At 51.5% G+C, this 18,952-nt stretch overlaps 1 long non-coding RNA gene across 1 annotated transcript; it reads left to right on the top strand.

Moving 5' to 3' along the window:
* Positions 1 to 44: 44 nt before the first annotated feature.
* On the top strand, positions 45 to 17,860 carry LOC139356555 (uncharacterized). The gene is made up of 3 exons (XR_011608558.1): positions 45 to 146; positions 603 to 775; positions 17,691 to 17,860. It is a non-coding gene; the product is annotated as an uncharacterized lncRNA (long non-coding RNA).
* Positions 17,861 to 18,952: the final 1,092 nt, after the last annotated feature.

The following is an 18,952-nucleotide window of genomic DNA, read 5'->3' as shown; positions in this document are numbered from 1 at the left end:
TAGGGAAGGAGATTGGCGTGCCCACGGCCACTTCCGCCGGAAATGCTCAATCCCGGAAGGCGCGCTAAATTAGCTCTAAACATCGCTGGGAATTGTAGTTTAATCTTTCCATCAGAGTTAAATCAGGAAGTCTTGAGAAGCGAAAGGTCAGAGCCTATAAGTACCTAGGAAATCCTGAGTTCTATCCCTAAAGGGCATCGCCCTTCCAAAAGTTCATTCACATTTTTCCCAAAGGGATTACAAATCAGGAAGCTTCAACCATCCCCAATCCCTCATCCACTTGAGGTATTAACAATACCTAAAGACCATTTCTAGGCCCCCTGCCACCCTGGGTATCAGAGACCTCTCCTCTGCAGCCTACCATTACTGTATATAGAACATCCACGAAGACATTTCTGGTAGCTCCTAACAACTCTTTAGCAAGGAGCATCCCCCATTACTGTCCAAGCCCATCTCCAGAGTGTCACCATTTTGACTTCTTTCTCTGTCTTGCTATCTGCCCAACCCTATAACCTCAGTATTAGTCAAGAGTTTTCCAGAGAAACAGAACTAACAGGATATCTATCTATATGAGGAGATTTACTCCAAGAATTGGCTCACAGGATTGTGGAAGCCAAGAAGTCCCACAGTCTCCTGCTATGCTGTCTATAAACTGAAGAACCAGAAAAACAGGTGGTATAATTCAGGAAAGTCCAAAGCAGGGGAGGGGGCTCACTGCTAAGTCCCAGAGCCTGAAGGACGAAGAACCAGGAACTCCAATGATGTCCAAAGGCAGGTAAAATAGATGTCCCAGCTCACCAAGAAAGAGAATTTGCCTTCCTCCACCCTTTTGTTCTACTGGGTCCCCAAGGGATTGAATGGTTCCCACTCACATCAATGAGGGTGATCTTCTTAACTCAGTCTACCAATTCAAATGCGAATCTCTTCCAGAAACACTCCACAGACATATCCAGAAATAATGTTTTTCTGGCTATCTGGGTGTCCCTTAGCCCACTCAAGTAGACACATAAAGTTAGCTGCCACTCTTCCTTCCAAATCTTCTCCCTCAAATACTTTGTCCAAAGTATCTGGACTTTCTAGGAAGAGTGATCAATCCTAATCCCATGGCTGCACCTAACAATCCATTCCCCCCCATTCCCCTCCCATTCCCCCATCCCAATATCTATATCCAAATCTGTCCTATTCCTAGTTTTGTTCTTATGCTCTGTTTGGGTCTGGTTCTGTGTCCTGACTCTAAAACTTTCATTAGACTGGGAACCCCCTAAGGTTAGTTATCTTCTATATTCCTTCCACCCCACACTCTCCACACACCTTAGCACAGCCAAGGCTCTAATCACAGAAGCAAGGTCTCCCTGTGAGTGGTAGAGAAGGAGAACTATAAACCCCAGAACAGGAAGAAGTGAGAGAAAAAGGATGCTACCCCCTCACCAGGACTTGTCTGATCTCCTATCAACAAAAACTTAATGGGTGCAGTAGGAGCTTCAGGGAGCTGTGAGCAGTGACCTTCTGACATGAAGGGTGAGAAACTACCCTGACCCTTGCAAGACTTTGGAAATGGAATTAATCATCCACCTCATGAAGCCCATAATTTTCTGAGCTTTAATTTTTACCAGATCCTCTCCCTGTCTATGTCTCTCTCTGCTATGTTATTTGCCCCTCTCTACTTATGTAAATTTGTCTCTATTTCTAGTCTCTTGTGTAGCTTTCTCTCTGTATCTGTGTGTCTCTCTCTCCCTCTGTGAACATCTCCCTGTTTCTGCTTCTTACTCTAGAATGACTGGAATAAGAGGATCTGAGCGTCTAGAAAAAGTTCCCCCATCTCTGTGTATCTATGTATTTCTGTGTTTCTGACCAAAAATAAGGTGGGGGGACCTCATTGTGGTGTCATCTCGTTGCTTAAAAATTCCAGGATCTCCACCATCCCTTGGACAACCCTCCTGCCCACCCCTGACCCCTCTGTCATTTGCTTGCCCAGCACTTCTGTTCTAGTTTGTCATCTTGGCAACCCCTCCACATTCAAAGTCAGCTTCTGGCAGAACAGTAATGAGTGAAATGAGTAACAGGCAAGCAGAAATCCCCCAGGACCTCCACCCAATTTCAACTTCCTAGAAGACTTGAATAACTGTTTCTTTCCCTATAAGCCCATCCACCCCAGGGAACCCAGAGATAGGAAGTCCAGATATAAGGAGAAACTGAGGCTTAGGCAGCCCACAGTGAGTCCCTATAGCTAATGCCAGAGGGGCCTGGGGCCTTCTCTGTCTGTAGTCCATGCATGCTATTCCTCCCCACCCAGTGAGTCACTCCCAGGAAAGATGGAGGTGAGGCTCTCTCCTGAAGTAGGGGTGCTTAGAAACAGAGACCCTGAGGCTTTCAAGAGATAGAGCCCAAGAGACGAAACATGGGCTTGGGTGCAGCTCTCCCAACCCGTGTCTTCCATTTATTAGTCTTCATGTCTTCTGGGAAGTCTTCAGGAGGCTGCTGACCATGATTTATGGGTAAAGCCTTGTTGGGCAGGAACAGAAGATGACCCAGATTATCGCCTGGGTAAGAGCCTAGAGAGTTGAGGCACCGGGCCTGGGGCAGTGCTCCCTGCATACCCACCAGCCAGCAACTCTGTCCTGAGCCCAGGAGGGAAGGGGTTAACCTGCTCACTTGTTTTCCTTTGGTTTCCTCGGGCTGCTGGAGCTGTGTTGGGCCATGAGCGCCATCTATCGGCCTCTTCGGGTCCTAGCTCCGACTCTGCTCACTTGGGCTTCTAGGCGGATCTTTCAGCCTTTCCCTTGCCTCCCCTCTTCTCAACGGGGAAGGGCTGTCTAGCTGCAGGGCCTCCCACTGCAGAAAACAAAGGTCCGGAATTGGAGAAGGTGAAGGCCATGTTTCCCCCTTCCTAGATACGGAGTGTCACCCTGCTCAACTCCCACTCACTGTCTCTGACCTGGGGGACCCCAAAGGGGGATCTGGTGTTTAACTTTCAGTGTAGCCACCTTCCCCACTTCCACTACACTGGGCCCTGTCTCGATTAGCCCAACAAACATCACAAGAGCATGGGAGAGTGAAGGCAGCATAGCAGAGGCCTCAGGACTGTGGGCTCTGGAATCAGACTGCTGGATTTGAATCCAAGCTGTGCCACTTACTCATGGTGACCTTGGGCATGCTACTTAATTTCTCTGTGCCTCAGTTATCTCAGTTGTAAAATGGGATAATCATTGTAATCTCTATCTTCTTTTGTGATGATTAAATGACTTAATTACATTAAGTGCTTAATACAGAATTTGGGCTCTACAAAGGGTAGTTATTGCTGTTGCGCTGCCAGGGTCTCAGGCAGATGCTAGTCTGAGTAGCCAAGATCCAGGCCATGAAGCCCTATCAGACACACAAGCATGGTGGACAAGACTGGGGAGCTCACCCTGTAGATTTCCACGAAGACAGTGACCTGCATGCAGGGTTAGGTTTGGAGTTGGAAGTTCAGGATTGTAAGGAAAGTAACTCTTCAGGTCTCCAAGGTCAGCAGGAGTTGGGATAAGGAGGTCACAGCAAGAAAGAGCCTGAAATAAAGATGTGGGAAGGAAATGCATTATGGAAGAAGCATTAACAGGCCCCTTAAAGTGCCCTGATTTGGGGAAGGGAAAAGGGCTCCTTGATGTGTTAGTTAAGCAAGGGCCACTGCATCGCAAGGACATGTCCTTGGCACACGCACGAAAGTCTCCAGGCTTGATCAGATTCCCTAAACGTCCCTGTTCCCTCTGTGGGGACTTAACACTCCATGTCTTTTCCTCAGCCTAGTGAGGAGGGGGACTCACAACGGGAGAAAACTATCTGCAGGGCCCACAGCCAGAGGAGCTAGGCTGTGAGTTTATCCATTTGTGTCTTTTTTTTTTTTTTTTTTTTTTTTTAGACAGGGTTCACTCTGGAGTGCAGTGGCATGATCATGGCTCACTGCACTCTCGACCTCCCCGGCTCAAGCAATCTTCCCGCCTCAGCATCTCCAGTAGCCGGGACTACAAGTGCGTACCACCATACCCAGCTAATTTTTAATTTTTTTTTTTTTTTTTTTGTAGAGACAGGATCTTGCTATGTTGCTCAGGCTGGTCTTGAACTGCTGGGCTCAAGTGATCCTCCCACCTCAGCCTCCCAAAATGTTGGGATTACAGGTGCAAGCCACCGCACCTGCCTGATTTGTTTCTCAACAGGTTCAGCCACCTCGCTGTCTCTGTATCTTCTATATCTCCGCCTTCATCTACCTTACAAGGAAATGGGATTATTCTCCAAGGGGTGAGAATAAGGTGACAATGTGACGCCCTCTCAGTTAAGACAGAAATGCAGAGACAGTGGGGTCCCTGGCTTAGCCTCACCACGCTGATACCCACACCTCAGCCCCAAGACACCGCAACCTAGCTTTATGGATTATGCCCACTTAACTGGAGGCAGATGACAGCGTCTAGGTCTCCTCAACTCTGGTGTCCCCCATCTCCTGGGGCCTGGACTCCTGGGTCCCCAAAGGAGGAGCAGGAATAGGCTGGATGGGCTGATTTGCATCACTTACTTGGGAAGCAATTATTGGAGGAGCTGTCAGCTCAGTGCAGCTCTCTCCTCGCTAATCGGATTTCACCAGAGCCCGAGGCTTGGGGGGGCTGAGTAATTTGGCTTGATGCAGTGGTGGGAGATGTCGGGGCCAGGAGGCTGGACAATCTATCTGAGTGGTGTTAGAGTTGTCCAGAGCAGTTATCCTGAGGGACCACACAGACATCAGACAGACAGACAGCCAAGGGAACGGGACTTATCCCCAAGTCCTTTAGCAGGAAGGATGAAAGTGAGACTTGGAGAATGGGAGGAGCATTTCCCACAGGTTGAGCCAAATTAAGCAACAAGGAAGAGGAGTCAAGATGAGTCTGAGAGAGTGGCTATGGGACTAAGTGGGAGGATGACCCAAGAATCCTAGCTTCTAGCCTACTCAACACCGAGGCCCAGCCCTGCCTTGCCCTGCACTCCCAGGGAACCAGTCACAGAGCAGGAACTTGAACCTGGGGTGATTCTTCTGAGCCCTGCTCCTTCCCCTGCAATGTTCCCAAAAGACACTTTTCTTGCCTCTGGCCCTGGCTCTGTCATTTGCCTTCTCTTGCTCCTGCAGCCCTCTTGAACCTGTCCTTTCCTTCCCACCCATACTGCCCCTCTCATATCTCTGGTGACCCCTCTCCCTGTCTCTGTCCTCCATTCTACATCTTTCAGAATAGTGATAAGGGTGATAACAACAATAACTAACTGTTACTGAGTGCTTTGTCCACACCAGACACTACCCTGAGTGCTTTATGTGGATCGTTTCCTTTAATCCTCACAGCAACACTTTGAGGGACATACCCTTTTTTTTTTTTTTTTTTGAGACGGAGTTTTGCTCTGTTGCCCAGGCTGGAGTGCAGTGGTGCAATGTCAGCTCACTGCAACCTCCGCTTCCCGGGTTCAAGGGATTCTCCTGCCTCAGCCTCCTGAGTAGCTGGGATTACAGGCACCTGCCACCGTGCCCAGCTAATTTTTGTATTTTTAGAAGAGGCAGGGTTTCACTATGTTGGCCCGGCTGGTCTTGAACTCCTGACCTCAGGTGATCTACTTGCCTTGGCCTCCCAAAGTGCTGGGATTATAGGCGTAAGCCACCGTGCCTAGCCTTTTTTTTTTTTTTTTTTTTTGAGACAAGATCTCACTGTGTTGCCCAGGCTGGAGGGCAGTGGCACAATCTTAGCTCACTGCAACCTTCACCTCCCAGACTCAAGCAATCCTCCCACCTCAACCTCCCAAGTAGCTGGGACTACAGATGTGCACCACCACACCCTGCTAATTTTTAAATTTTTCTGTAGAGACGGGGGTCTCACTATATTGCCCAGGCTGGTCTCGAACTCCTGAGCTCAAGTGATCCTCCCACCTCAGCTTCCCAAAGTGCTGAAGTTACAGGCATGAGCCACGGTGCACAGCTCAAGGATGCTCTTATGGTAGGTTGAAAAGAGCACTGAACTTTCGAGGAAATTTGGAGCTGGGAGTCTGCCACTTGCCAGCAGTGTGAACTTAGGAAGCTCATGACCTCTGTGAACCTTGGGCTAATCATTTTGTTCTTCACCTGGAAGAGAGGATGACAATGCCTACTTCGCAAGACACATGATGCATTCTTGTCTTATCTGCTCTGAGTCTATCAGATAAGCTATGGAGATATGTCTGTTTTCTCCACCTTTCTACCTTACTGTTGAGTCTCTGCCTCTTTGACCCCCATTAATTCAGGCATGTAGCCCAGGAGTCCTACCACTCAGCTCCCTCACTGTCACTCACTGTCACTCAAGCATGTTGATTTTCCTGATGTTTTACCCTTTTCCAAGAAGTCCAGAGGACCAGCCCACGTTGGCCCCACCACTCTCTTAACAAGTGAGATTGGAGTTCTCCCTCTGAAAATATGAATAATAAAGAAACAAGGCACTGGACCCAGAACTGAATGCAAATTGGCCCCAATGCTCAATCCAAGAAAGAGAGTGCTTGAGCTGTGGACCCAGAGAAATCCTGTGCTCATTTGCATGCATTTGCATTATATTTACATGTGATCCATTTCATGTTCAAATGCACAATCCTCCCTCCCCAGTTTTCCTCCCCTAGAGTACTCTTAGCCTCTGCCCCCATCATTCCCCACAGCCCCTGACCCTCCTCTCCTAGCCCCTGCCACAACCCTCCTCATCCTTCTCTTTCTTCCTGCCAGGGTCCCCAGCTCCTGGCTCCCCGCCTCTTCAGGCAAGGACCCACTTGCTCAACACCCAGAATAGCGTCCTGGGGTCTCACCCCTTAGTTCAGGAGGGATATCCCTGCCTGCCCCCTCCCACCCTGAGCCAAGCAGGCGCAGCAGACAGCAAGCGCGCCTCTCAGCAAATCCCAGCCCCATTCAGCCTAGTGATTAATGGCGCTGCCCTCCCCATGAACCTGCCTTTAATACTGAGGAAGTTATGAAACCGCTATACATCAGCAGCTCCGGCCCCACTGCCCCCGCCCGCCTCCTCCTCCCCTCTACCCCCCACCCTCCAGCTCCCTCTTCAAAATCTCATTTGGGCTCCTGCCTCCTGGGCCCACCCCTCCTCTGGCCTTTGCTGGGGGGAGGAGGGTGTCTGTCCCTGCTGCCATCCCTGGTAAGGACCACATCTCATTTTCCCTTCCTCTCTCCCCCCTGCTCCGCCCTCTCTCCCTCCCCCCGCACCCACGGCTGCATCTCCGGACCCATTTAGAATTGCTGACATTTTATCTGCATTACATACATCACTCCGTCCCCAGCAGCCATCTCTCATGGATTGTTGGGGGGCGAGGGCGGGGTGGTCCTCAGCTTGGGAAGGTGACAGGGAAACAGGGTGGAGGTGCAGAGATAGATAGCACTTCCTCCACACCCTTTTTCTCTCAGGGCCCAATCCCCAGCCACCTGAGAGGCAGTGCAGGTGGAAGCCTAGGAGAACTGATGGCAAGGGTTGTACCCTAGCCTCCTCCTGCAAGTCTCTGCTGCCTCATAACATCAAAAGCCTTTTTCTCAGACCACACAGACTAAGGAAGGGCTTGTTGCATATCTTCCTGCCATGGGACTCCTCCTCAGGAGATTATGAAAGGGGTTGTTTAACCTCTTAGCAGGCCTACTCTAGTATCTTCCACACTGCCTTTTTAGTAAGTCCCTCTGAATGTCTAACCACTGTGCTCCATGCTGCAGCCATTATTGTCTTCTTGCTTTGTCCTTAGAAGGTTAAAGAGCAGTATTGTTCCTCAAAGGCATTAAACCCTTTGTTAGGATGCCTGAGCAACCATAAACACAGTCACTCTTCCACACTCCTGAGGCTCATAAACGTGACAGGAGGCAGAAAGTAGGGCCACCTTAGAGAGGAGGAAATTGAGACCCAAAATCAGGAGAAGGAAAAGCAGGAACCTGTCCAAGATCAGGAGGCGAGGACACAGGCCCTGCGACCCCACTGACAGTGTGCTCTCCATAGAGAACGGACAGGCAGAGGGCAATGACAGACGGAGAAGTCTGGGCCGACAGATAGACAGCAGAGGGGAAGAAAGGGGGAACCAGGAGGGAGACAGGCAAACAAAGAGACAAACAAACAAAGAGCTAGACAGACAAAGGGACCGTCAGCCAGGGACAGGCAGACAGGCGAGAGAAAGCTGACAGAGGCGCTGGTACAGCATGTCCCAGGCTGGACACATGAGAAGGGCTCTCTCCGTCTGTCTCTGTCACTCAGGGTCTCTGCTGGAATGTGTCTCTCAGGGTCTCTGGGGTGCTTTTTGCTCACTGAGTTTGCATCTATCCACTTCCCTGGAAATCTCTGTTTTTCTCGGGCCTCTCAACACACCGTCCCTTACCTTCTGGTCTCCCCTGTCTGAGACCCCATCCCAGTCACTCCCTCTGTCTCAGGTCATTTTTCTGGCCTGCTCTTCACTCTCCTTGTCAGAGAAATGCAGACACTTCAGGCCGGGCGCGGTGGCTCAAGCCTGTAATCCCAGCACTTTGGGAGGCCGAGGCGGGTGGATCACGAGGTCAGGAGATCGAGACTATCCTGGCTAACATGGTGAAACCCCGTCTCTACTAAAAATACAAAAAACTAGCCGGGTGTGGTGGCAGGCACCTGTAGTCCCAGCTACTCGGGAGGCTGAGGCGGGAGAATGGCGTGAACCCGGGAGGCGGAGCTTGCAGTGAGCCGAGATCACGCCACTGCACTCCAGCCTGGGAGACACAGCGAGACTCCGTCTCAAAAAAAAAAAAAAAAAAAAAAAAAAAAAGAAATGCAGACACTTCCTGCGGGCTTTGGGAAGCTTCCACAGGAACTGAACCAGTCCACCAGGGATGAACGGGAGGGGCAAGGGCTGTATCGGGGAGGGGTGGGAAAGGAATAGCTCTTGGGCCTGGGGAAGGGAAACAGCTGATAGGCCTGGGTCCCCAAAATCTAGCAGGCTTAGCCAGTAAGGCAAGAGGAGCCCGGGCAGGGAAGGTAAAGAGTACAGGACCCTCTGTCCTGTGGCTCAAACCCACACAAAACAGGCCTCAGGCAGTGGGTGCAGGGGTGTGAGTCACCTGCTGTTTGCATCTCATTTGCATGTTCCTGGCTCCCAGTTCAGTCTGGTTCCAAGAGGCCTGGGGGTGGGGAGGGGATTGTGCACCAGAGCCTTGACTCTTACATACCTCCTGACAGCCCAAGGCGTGTTCCTGTCGTCTCCTACCTTAGAGCCAGCCTCAACCCCAAAAGCCAGCTGGACACACCGTCCTCCAGACATGCCCTGTACTGTCTTGTCTCCAACCTTTGTCATGGTCCTCCCAGTCTTCCCCACTCCTCTCGATTTCGCTCATTATTAGCCTTTTTTTTTTTTTTTTTTTTTTTTTTTTTGAGATGAAGTTCCACTCTTGTCACCCAAGCTGGAGTGCATGGTGCGATCTTGGCTCACTGCAACCTCCACCTCCCAGTTTCAAGCAATTATCTGTCTCAGCCTCCCGAATAGCTGGGATTACAGGCACCCACTACCACGCCCCGCTAATTTTTTTTGTATTTTTAGTAGAAACAGGGTTTCACCATCTTGGCCAGGCTAGTCTTGAACTCCTGACATCGTGATCCACTTGCCTCGGCCTCCCAAAGTGCTGGGATTACAGGCGTGAGCCACCGCGCCCAGCCTAGCCATCTTTTAAAGCCAGATACCAAGTCCTCCACTTCCATGAAGCTTTCCCTGGTAAACAAACTCCAAGTAATCATAATCCTACAGCTCTCAATGCTGAAAGGCACCCGAAGAAACCAGGTCTGTCTTACCCATCTTCAGGAGATAAGGCTTCACCATCCTCATTTTATAGATGAGGCAACCAAGGCCCAGGATCAGTTAATGTAGGTTTCCCAGAGCAGAATAGCCAGCAAGTAGGGAGGACATGAGAGCCCAGGGCACACCCCTCAACACCCCCAGCTCCCACCGCCCTTTGCCATTCATTTAGCAGGGAGCAATGCCCTATTCTGGACCACTCTCGCATGGCTAGTGAGCTGACCATTGGGCATCGTTGCTCCCCTTCTGGATTGGGATTTCAGTCTCCCATGAGCTCCCTAGGCTTCAGCCATACAGAACCACTGCCAGTTCCCTAAATTCTCCTTGCCCTTTCTTAGCAACATGTCTTTGCCTGTGGTGATCCCTCTGACAGGACTGCCTTTATCTCTATGAACTCCTGAACCTGGCAAACTCCAGCTCATCCCTCAAAACCCATCTCAACTATTACCTCCTCTGTGAAATCTTTTCTGATGTTCTTCTTCAGATCCCAGCAAAGTATTCAAACATCTGAGGCAGCACTTGTCACACTGCTCCTGGTAGCCCAGCCTCCCTCTCTAGCCACAAGACCTTCAAGGGCAGGGACTACCATGTGCTGTGCAGCTCTCTCCCCAGGATACACACAAATACAGGCACACATTTAATTGAACCAGATTTTATTACCACCTCCCTTCCCATCCCAGGCCCACAGAACAGAAGCATCAGCCTAGTGGGGAGGTGAGAAAGAAAGACTGAGAAGAAAATGCCTGATGTGATGATCAGGAATACAGCACGTGCATTACTTAGTACTCTTGATCATCTCTTTCACCTAACTTAATGCTTAGTAAAGGAAGGAGGGAGGGAGGGAAGGAAGGAAGGAAGGAAAGAAGGAAGGAAGGAAGGAAGGAAGGAAGGGAGTAAAGAAACAGAGGAAATAGGAAATAGAACTGAAGGGGAAAGGGGAAAAAAGAAGGAAGGGAGAATCATAAAAAAGGAAGAAAAGAGGTGGATGCAGGGTAGAAAGAAGAGCCAGAGGAAGGTCTTGTGGGAAGAGGGAGGGGAGGAAACAGGAGGAGGCCAGGGGAGGAGGAGGCCAAACTTTTGACTCTGGAGCACATCCAGCAGAGATCCTGGCCTTGCGGCTTAGTATCATTCCCACCACCATGTTCCGATCCGGGAAATGGACACATCTCCCCTTCTCCAGGAGCACAGGAGTCTGGGCAGGGAGCACCTGCTGTGCTGTGCCGCGTCCCCCCGCCCCTGCACTAGGCCCTTTCACATCCGTGGTCTCCCGAAGCTCTCCACAGCCCTGGGAAGTAGGAGTTCTTATTCCACCCTCCCCTTCTGATGCAGGGACTGAGACAGAGTGGTCCGCCATGGGGCTCCATCAGGTAGGGTCTGACTCCAAAGGCCTGCTCTTCCCTCGACCCCAGGGTCCCCTTAGCATTGAAGACAGACAGGAAAAAAAGGCAGATGACATTTCATGTCCCACTTGGAAAGTCAAGGTGTAGAAAATGGAGGGGACCAGACTCCTTCATATCCTGCGCAGCGTCATCTCCTGCCGCAAGAATCACCCCACGCGCATGACTCAGTCTTTGCCCAGTAGGTTGATGATAACCTAAGAATCTGAAGACCTCACAGGGACTCTGAAAGCCCATTGAAGTAGATGCGGAAAAGTCTTCCATCATGTCATCCTTTCCTCTGCCTTGGGTCACCAGCCAAGGGAGGGAGTGGCTCAGGTGTTTTCCTTTGAAAGCCCCCATGCAGATCTTCTCCCCATCCCAGAAGCCCAAGGAGTCAGCAATATCTGTGGTTCCCTGAGGTTCAGAGAGACACAGTAGCAAATGACTGTACCCAGGCCCCACTACCCACCTCCAGGGATGTATAGCTGTGGGGTGTGGAGCACAGAGGACTTTTCCCAGAGCCTCACCCCAGATGAACAGCCAACTTCCCTTTGTTCAGCCTCCCTCAGATACCCAAACCCAGCAGCCCATGGTCTTCTCTGTCAGGAAGTCCTTCCTGATGTCTAACTTACATCTTTCCTGCTGCTGTCTATCCAGCCCTTAGCAGTGACAGGAGACCAGTCTGAGCTCTAAAGGTCAGGGAATGGGGACGAAAACAAGTACTTCCCTTCAAGCCTTGGGTAGGGGAGTAGTAATGCAAAGAAACAAGAGTGGCTCACTCAGCCTTATTTCTCCCTGCCTGTAGCAGTAGAAATGGAGGGTAGACAACTGGAAGGACTTCCTAGCCAAGAGAAGGGAGGTACTTCTGGAATAGGATTATAAAGCACAAAGGCTGCGCGCTTCCTGGTGGCCTCCCAGCCTGGCAGAGACCCTTCAGTGGTAGCTTCAGAAGGATAACCTGCACTTCCAGAAAAGCTCAGGGTGCCGGGATTGCTGAGAACCCTTGCAGCTCCAGCAAAAGTAAAAACCTGGTCCTGGAGCCCCCTTGTGGCCACGCAGAGGCAGGACAGGCAGTTCCGCCTCCCACCACCACACCCGTGGTTAGAGCTGGGGCCCAGGGTTGCTGATGCAGAGGACAGGGAAACCAGGGCCCCACCTTCTGTGAGAGGCCAAATCGGCAGCCCTAGCCCTGAGGGCACCTGGTCAGGAAGGAGCAGGGCCCAGAAGGAGCCCTGGAAGAGGAGACAGGCTAACCCCATTCAGTTCCAAATCTGCCACTCTCCAGCTAGTGACCCTGGGCACACCTCCCCGCAGAGCCTCAGTGACCTCAATCATTAAAAGGAAGAAAAGGCCGGCACGGTAGCTCACACCTGTAATCTCAGCACTTTGGGAGGCCGAGGCGGGCGGATCACGAGGTCAGGAGATCGAGACCATCCTGGCTAACACAGTGAAACTCCGTCTCTACTAAAAATACAAAAATTAGCTGGGCTTGGTGGCACGTGCCTGTCCCAGCTACTCAGAAGCTGAGGCAGGAGAATTGCTTGAACCAGGGAGGCAGAGGGAGGTTGCAGTGAGCCAAGATCGCGCCACTGCACTCCAGCCTGGGAAACAGAGAGAGACTCCGTCTCAAAAAAAGGAAGTAAAACTCCCCCTGGCCCACCATTTTACCTTAAAGAAGTGTGGAAAGAACCAAACGTAATGATAATGTTCTGTACGCGAACTTGAATCGTTTTTAAAACTCCTCTTCAGGCCAGGCGCCACGGCTCACACCTGTAATCCCAGCACTTTAGAAGGCCAAGACGGGCAGATCACTTGAAGTCAGGAGTTTGAGACCAGCCTGGCCAACATGGTGAAACCTCGTCTCTACTAAAAATACAAAAATTAGCCATGTATACTGGTGCATACCTGTAATCCCAGCTACTTGGGAGGTTGAGGCAGGAGAATTGACTGAACCCAGGAGGAAGAGGTTGCAGTGAGCCAAGACCACGCCACTACACTCCAGCCTGGGCAATAGAGCGAGACTCCGTCTCAAAAAAAAAATAAAAGCAAAAAACCCTTCTTCAAATATATGGGAAGAGTTGGGCACAGTGGCTCACACCTATAATCTCAGCATTTTGGGAGACTGAAGCTGGAAGATCACTTGAGGCCAGGAGTTCAATAAAGGCTAGGCACAGTGGCTAACTCCTGTAATCCCAACACTTTGAGTGGCCAGGGTGGGAGGATTGCTTGAGCCCAAGAGTTCAAGACCAGCTTGGGCAACAACGTGAGACCTCATCTCTACAAAAAAAAAAAAAAAAAAAAAAAAAAAAAAGCTAGGCATGGTGGGTGCACCTGTGATCCTAGCTACATGGGAGGTCAAGGCAGAAGGATCACTTGAGTCTGGGAGGTCGAGGCTGCAGTGAGTCTTAATCAAGCCACTACACTCCAGTCTGATTGACAGAGCAAAACCTGTCTCAAAAAAAAATAATTAAAATAAAAACAAAGGTGTGGGCCGGGCGCAGTGGCTCACGCCTGTAATCCCAGCACTTTGGGAGGCCGAGGCAGGCACATCACGAGGTCAGGAAATCGAGACCATCCTGGCTAACACGTTGAAACCCCGTCTCTACTAAAAATACAAAAAATTAGCCGGGCGAGGTGGCGGGCGCCTGTAGTCCCAGCTACTCAAGAGGCTGAGGCAGGAGAATGGCGTGAACCTGAGAGGCGGAGCTTGCAGTGTGAGCCGAGACCGTGCCACTGCACTCCAGCCTGGGCGACAGAGCAAGACTCCATCTCAAAAAACAAAAAACAAAAACAAAGGTGTGGAGAGAGGGGTCAGGAACTGACCCACTACAGAATAATTCTGGACCTGCAGTGGAGGGTGCAGTTGGGACTGAGGGGTTCTGCCCATCTCGAAACCCACCACTCCAGAGCTCCTGGAGGGAGGCACACTAGGAGCCCTTAGAAGGAAGACCCAAAAGGTCCCCAACGCAGCCCTTCAATCCTCCACCAGTTCCTACTTTCAGAAGGGTGGGCCCGGTTGGTAAGGGACCATTTAGCCAGATAGTGGGCAGCAGAGCTGGCCTGGGACCTGAGGGCATTCAGTGCAACATCGGGAAAGCCTCAGGTGTCAGTGTGCCCACCTCATAGTGTCAGTGGCTCTCCCAAGTTTGTGCACTCACCAACTCATCACACCTGCCAGCTGACCCCAGGGCCAGAGGCAGGATGGAGGCCAGAGGGGCCTTCTGGAGCTCTGGGGCAAGGGCTGAGGCAAAGGCACACCAAGACCCCCAGGCATGCCTTCACTCCATGCACAGCCACACACACGGCTGGCTCCACAGATACACCCGGCACACCCTCAGATCTCCCACACAGACCCACCATGAGTCCCATCCCGAGAAGATGAGGGATGTTTGGAGTGGATGGTGAGGCCACAGGGCCCAGAGCAGGGACAATGGCCAAGGCCAGGGTGGTTGGGTGCCCCAGCCCATCCTTCAGCATCAGTGTGGCCCTGAGGAGCCCATGACCTCTGACCCCCTGGCAGCACTCACGAAGAGGTCAGGGGATGGGCACAAAGTCACCCTAGCAGGGGGTTGTGGGCATGTGAAAAGGGGGGACCAGGAAGAACAAGAGGATTATAAACCTGGAGAGAGACCAGTCTTTCCCCCTGGATCCACACCCTTATTCAGAACTACTCACTTTGGCTATTAGAAAGTTTGTCCAGGCATCTAGACTCAATCCTTCCTGCTGGAATTGGAGAGAATTTCTCTCTGGGAATTAGTTACTCTGGATTTTTGCCTCTGTTAGAAACCAAACAAAGAATTCTGAAGAGGAAGGAAGGGTAAGAACTAGTGATAGATGAGAAGAAGGGAGCAGGAGGCCGGGGGAGCCAGGAACAGCAGTGAGTCAGAGGCAATATCCACGGCGCTCTCTCCTCCCCACCGACAAAGGGAGACCTGGGAATATGGACTCTCCTTGGAGAAGAAACTTGGGACAGACGACAGGGAGGACTTCTCAGAAAAGAGTTGATAAGCACCTTCTCTGGAGATTAGAGGGAGAGAGAAGAGAGGAAGAGGTAGGTAAGAGGGCAGGAGGTGGAAAAACAAAGTGTCTTGTCCGTCAAGAGAAGAGAAACCAACACAGAGAAAGTGGAGAAAAAAGCTACAGACCTGCAGTGGTGGGGACCTAATATTTTAAAAGCTTAGGATTGGCCGGGCGCGGTGGCTCACGCCTGTAATCCCAGCACTTTGGGAGGCCGAGGCAGGCGGATCACCTGAGGTCAGAAGTTTGAGACCAGCCTGGTCAACATAAGGACTCCCCATCTCTACTGAAAATATAGAAATTAGCTGGGCGTGGTGGCAGGCACCTCTAATCCCCGTGACTCAGGAGGCTGAGGCAGGGGAATTGCTTGAATCCAGGAGGCAGAAGTTGCAGTGAACTGAGATCGTGCCATTGTACTCCAGGTTAGGTGACAAGCGCAAAACTCCAGCTCAAAAAATAAAAATAAATAAATAAATGAAAATTAAAAATAAATAAATAAAAAGCTCAGGGTTGTTCCACTTACCTTTCTGGGCTTCAGTTTCCTTCCCACGATGGGGATAATAAGTGCCTGTCTGGAGTCTAAGTGAACGCTGCTCAGTGCCTAGCACTATAAAAACTCAAGCACAGCGGCTTCCCCCAGACTGCGGCCCGGCAGAGCAGGAAGGACCCTGGGTGCCCCCTTAGCCTTCAGGAGGGGTTGTAGGAGGTCCTCCAGCCTTCCGCCTCCACTACCCATCACCTGGCTGCCCATTAGAATCAGGCAGGGCTTAGAGGAACAAATGCTAGGTACTGACCCCAGGACCTCAGAGCACTTAGATCAGAGGGGCTGAGGAATCAGAATTGTAATGTTCCCAGGTGCTTCTAAGTCATCTCCTGAGAACTCCTGGCTTAGCCTCACGCTGTCATATTTCAAAGAAGAGAAATGAGGCCAGGAGAGGCAGAGAGAGCAACCTGCCCAGCTCACCATCTACAGACCGGACCCCCCCGGGAGGGGGTTAGTTAGAGAAGGCAAGGAGGCATCTCACTCCGCCTCCATGTCTCCTCAGCTCCTGACTCCAGAAAACGGTCTGTCTGGCCTTTCCTCTGTGTCTGGTACTGCTGGGACCTCCCTCCCACTCTCTGGCCCATGGACAGAGCCCTCCTCTTTCAGTCACCAAGACCTGAGGTGGGCTCAAGCTCTGATGGCCATCAGAGCACCTCACACACGGGCAGGGCTCAGTAGGCATTTGTGGTATGAACAATTATCGGGCCTCCACCTGGGGCGGGGAGGGGGGGCAGGAACTTTCCTAGAGTACCCAGGAAAAGGCCAGGAAGAGAGCTGCTTGCTCCTATTTTCTCCAGTCTGAGTCCCAGCTGAGAGCTGGGATATCTTCATTCCCAGTTCTTCCTCAGCCAGCTGAGCCCCACCGGGGCCAGGAGAGCCGCAGGGCCCGGCTTTGCATGCCTGCTCTGTGGTGTGGTTGCCCTGGTGAGCGAATTGATGAGCAGCTCATTCTCCAGGTAAATGTGAGGCCAGCAGACCTCCCAGAAGGACAGACGGTGTCATTGGCATGAAAAGACCAAGGGTTGTGAACCCTCCACGGCACTCCCAGCCGACAGCCAGGAGAGAGGCTAATCTGAATGCTGCCGCTGAATGCAGGGATGAGGTTCTAGAGGCCCCCATCCAGTCTGGCTCCTGCAGAAGGTCCATCCCCACAGCCTGGATGAGACCCACTTTCCTGCTCTAGGACCTCTCAGATGGGGAGGTCCCCTCTGTCAGCCTCTGGGTGTTGTCTCCCCTAAAGGTCTGCTGAAGCAAGCCAGGCACAGGTCATGGGAAGGTCGGACGGAGCTGGAGAAAGGGAGAGTGGAGCTGGCCACGCAAGCTGGTCAATGACTATTCAAAATCACACCCGTGACTCTGAGTCCTGGAGGGCTGGGAACAGAGTCAACCAGAGAACAGAAATGAGATGAAATGCCAGGGCTGGGAGAGTAGAGACAGCAAGAAGCAGAGGAGGTGGGGAAGAAGGAGGGAGAACCCCAGACAAACAGGATGGGGCCAACAAAAGGAGGGCAGCCTCCCCGCAGGTGCCTCAATTTCCCCTTTGAAGCTATTGCCCATAACAATGGGTTTGTCATCCAGCCTCTCATGGGAGCCCTTAGGCCTCCCACTTCCCAGCATCCAGACCTCCCTGTGGATACCTGGAGCACCCAAGGCCCTTTCAGGAGGAGTGCAGAGCTTGACTGGGAGTCAGCAATCTGGGTTTCAGTTCTGTACCTACTAATGAGCTTTGTGACTTTGAAAAAGGACCCACTCCCACCAGGGCCTTGTGTTTTCCTTCTGTTAGAAATTGGGAGCACACTTCAAAGCCTTTAAAGTCATGTCTGCCCGCTGCCCTCTAAGAGAACATAATGCCAAGTGCTTAGAGATGGTCTAAGGTTGTGAGGGAGGGAACAGAGGGGATGGAACAAGGCTAAACCGAGAATCTGAGCTCCTAGGATCCTCTTGTTTTGCAGATGGGGACACTGAAGTCCAGAGAAAGCCCATTGTATGAGGACTAGAAGAAGCTATAGACCCTTAGTGCTCAAAGCACCATCCATGCACCAGCAGCATCCACACATCCTGGAGGAGCTTACAGAAATGCAGCTTCTCCCGTGGCTCACGCCTGTAATTCCAGCACTTTGAGAGGCCGAGGAGGGTGGATCATGAGGTCAGGAGTTCGAGACCAGCCTGGCCAAGATGGTGAGACCTCATCTCTACTGAAAATACAAAAATTAGCTGGGCGTGGTGGCGCACCCCTGTAATCCCAGCTACTCAGGAAGCTGAGGCAGGAGAATCACTTGAACCTGGGAGGTGGAGGATGCAGTGAGCTGAGATCATGCCACTGCACTCCAGCCTCGGTGACAAGAACGAGACTCCATCTCAAAAAAAAAAAAAAAAAAAAAAAAAAGGAGGCTGGGCATGGTGGCTCAAGCTTGTAATCCCAGCACTTTGGGAGACCGAGGCGGGTGGATCACGAGGTCAGGAAACCGAGACCATCCTGGCTAACACGGTAAAACCCCGTCTCTACTAAAAATACAAAAAATTAGCTGGGCGTGGTGGCAGGCGCCTGTAGTCCCAGCTACTCGGGAGGCTGAGGCAGGAGAATGGCGTGAACCCAGGAGGCGGAGGTTGCAGTGAGCCGAGATCACACCACTGCACTCCAGCCCGGGCGACAGAGCAAGACTCCGTCTCAAAAAAAAAAGGAAAGGAAGAAGGAAATGCAGCATCTCAGGCCCTGCCCCCAGACCTACTGAGTTAGAGTCTGCATTTTGACAAGTCCTAAGGTGATGTAAAGTTTGAGAGCACCAGACCAGTGGATGATTAAGTGCATGGGTTTACCATAGAGCCCCCCAGAGCTCTGATAGAGACCTGGCCCTTCTGCTTACTAGCTGAGCTTCTGTTCATTTGTCTGCAAAGTGAAGATAAAACATATGCCACAGGGTTATTGTGAGCAGTCAAGATCAAATGAGAAGTGCTGGGCACATGCTGAGCATTCTACAAGCAGCCAGAGGTGGTTACTGGGGGTATGGCTAGCACCATCACATGGGATCCATCCTGCTTAGTACTTGTCGCTGGGTTGGGACAGCCTGGTTGCCTGCTGGCTGTGCAGTCTTGGGCAAGGTCCTCGACCTTTCTGTGCCTCAATTTCCTCATGGATACAATGAGAATAGCCAGAGTGCCTCCCTTGAAAGATTGATGCGGGATTAAGTAATTAAATGATCTGATGCATGGCAAT

This window comes from Macaca nemestrina, chromosome 10, assembly GCF_043159975.1.
Source record: "Macaca nemestrina isolate mMacNem1 chromosome 10, mMacNem.hap1, whole genome shotgun sequence".
Lineage (NCBI taxonomy): Eukaryota > Metazoa > Chordata > Mammalia > Primates > Cercopithecidae > Macaca > Macaca nemestrina.
Note: the sequence above shows the minus strand (reverse complement) of the source record. Positions and strands in the feature narration are given on the sequence as shown.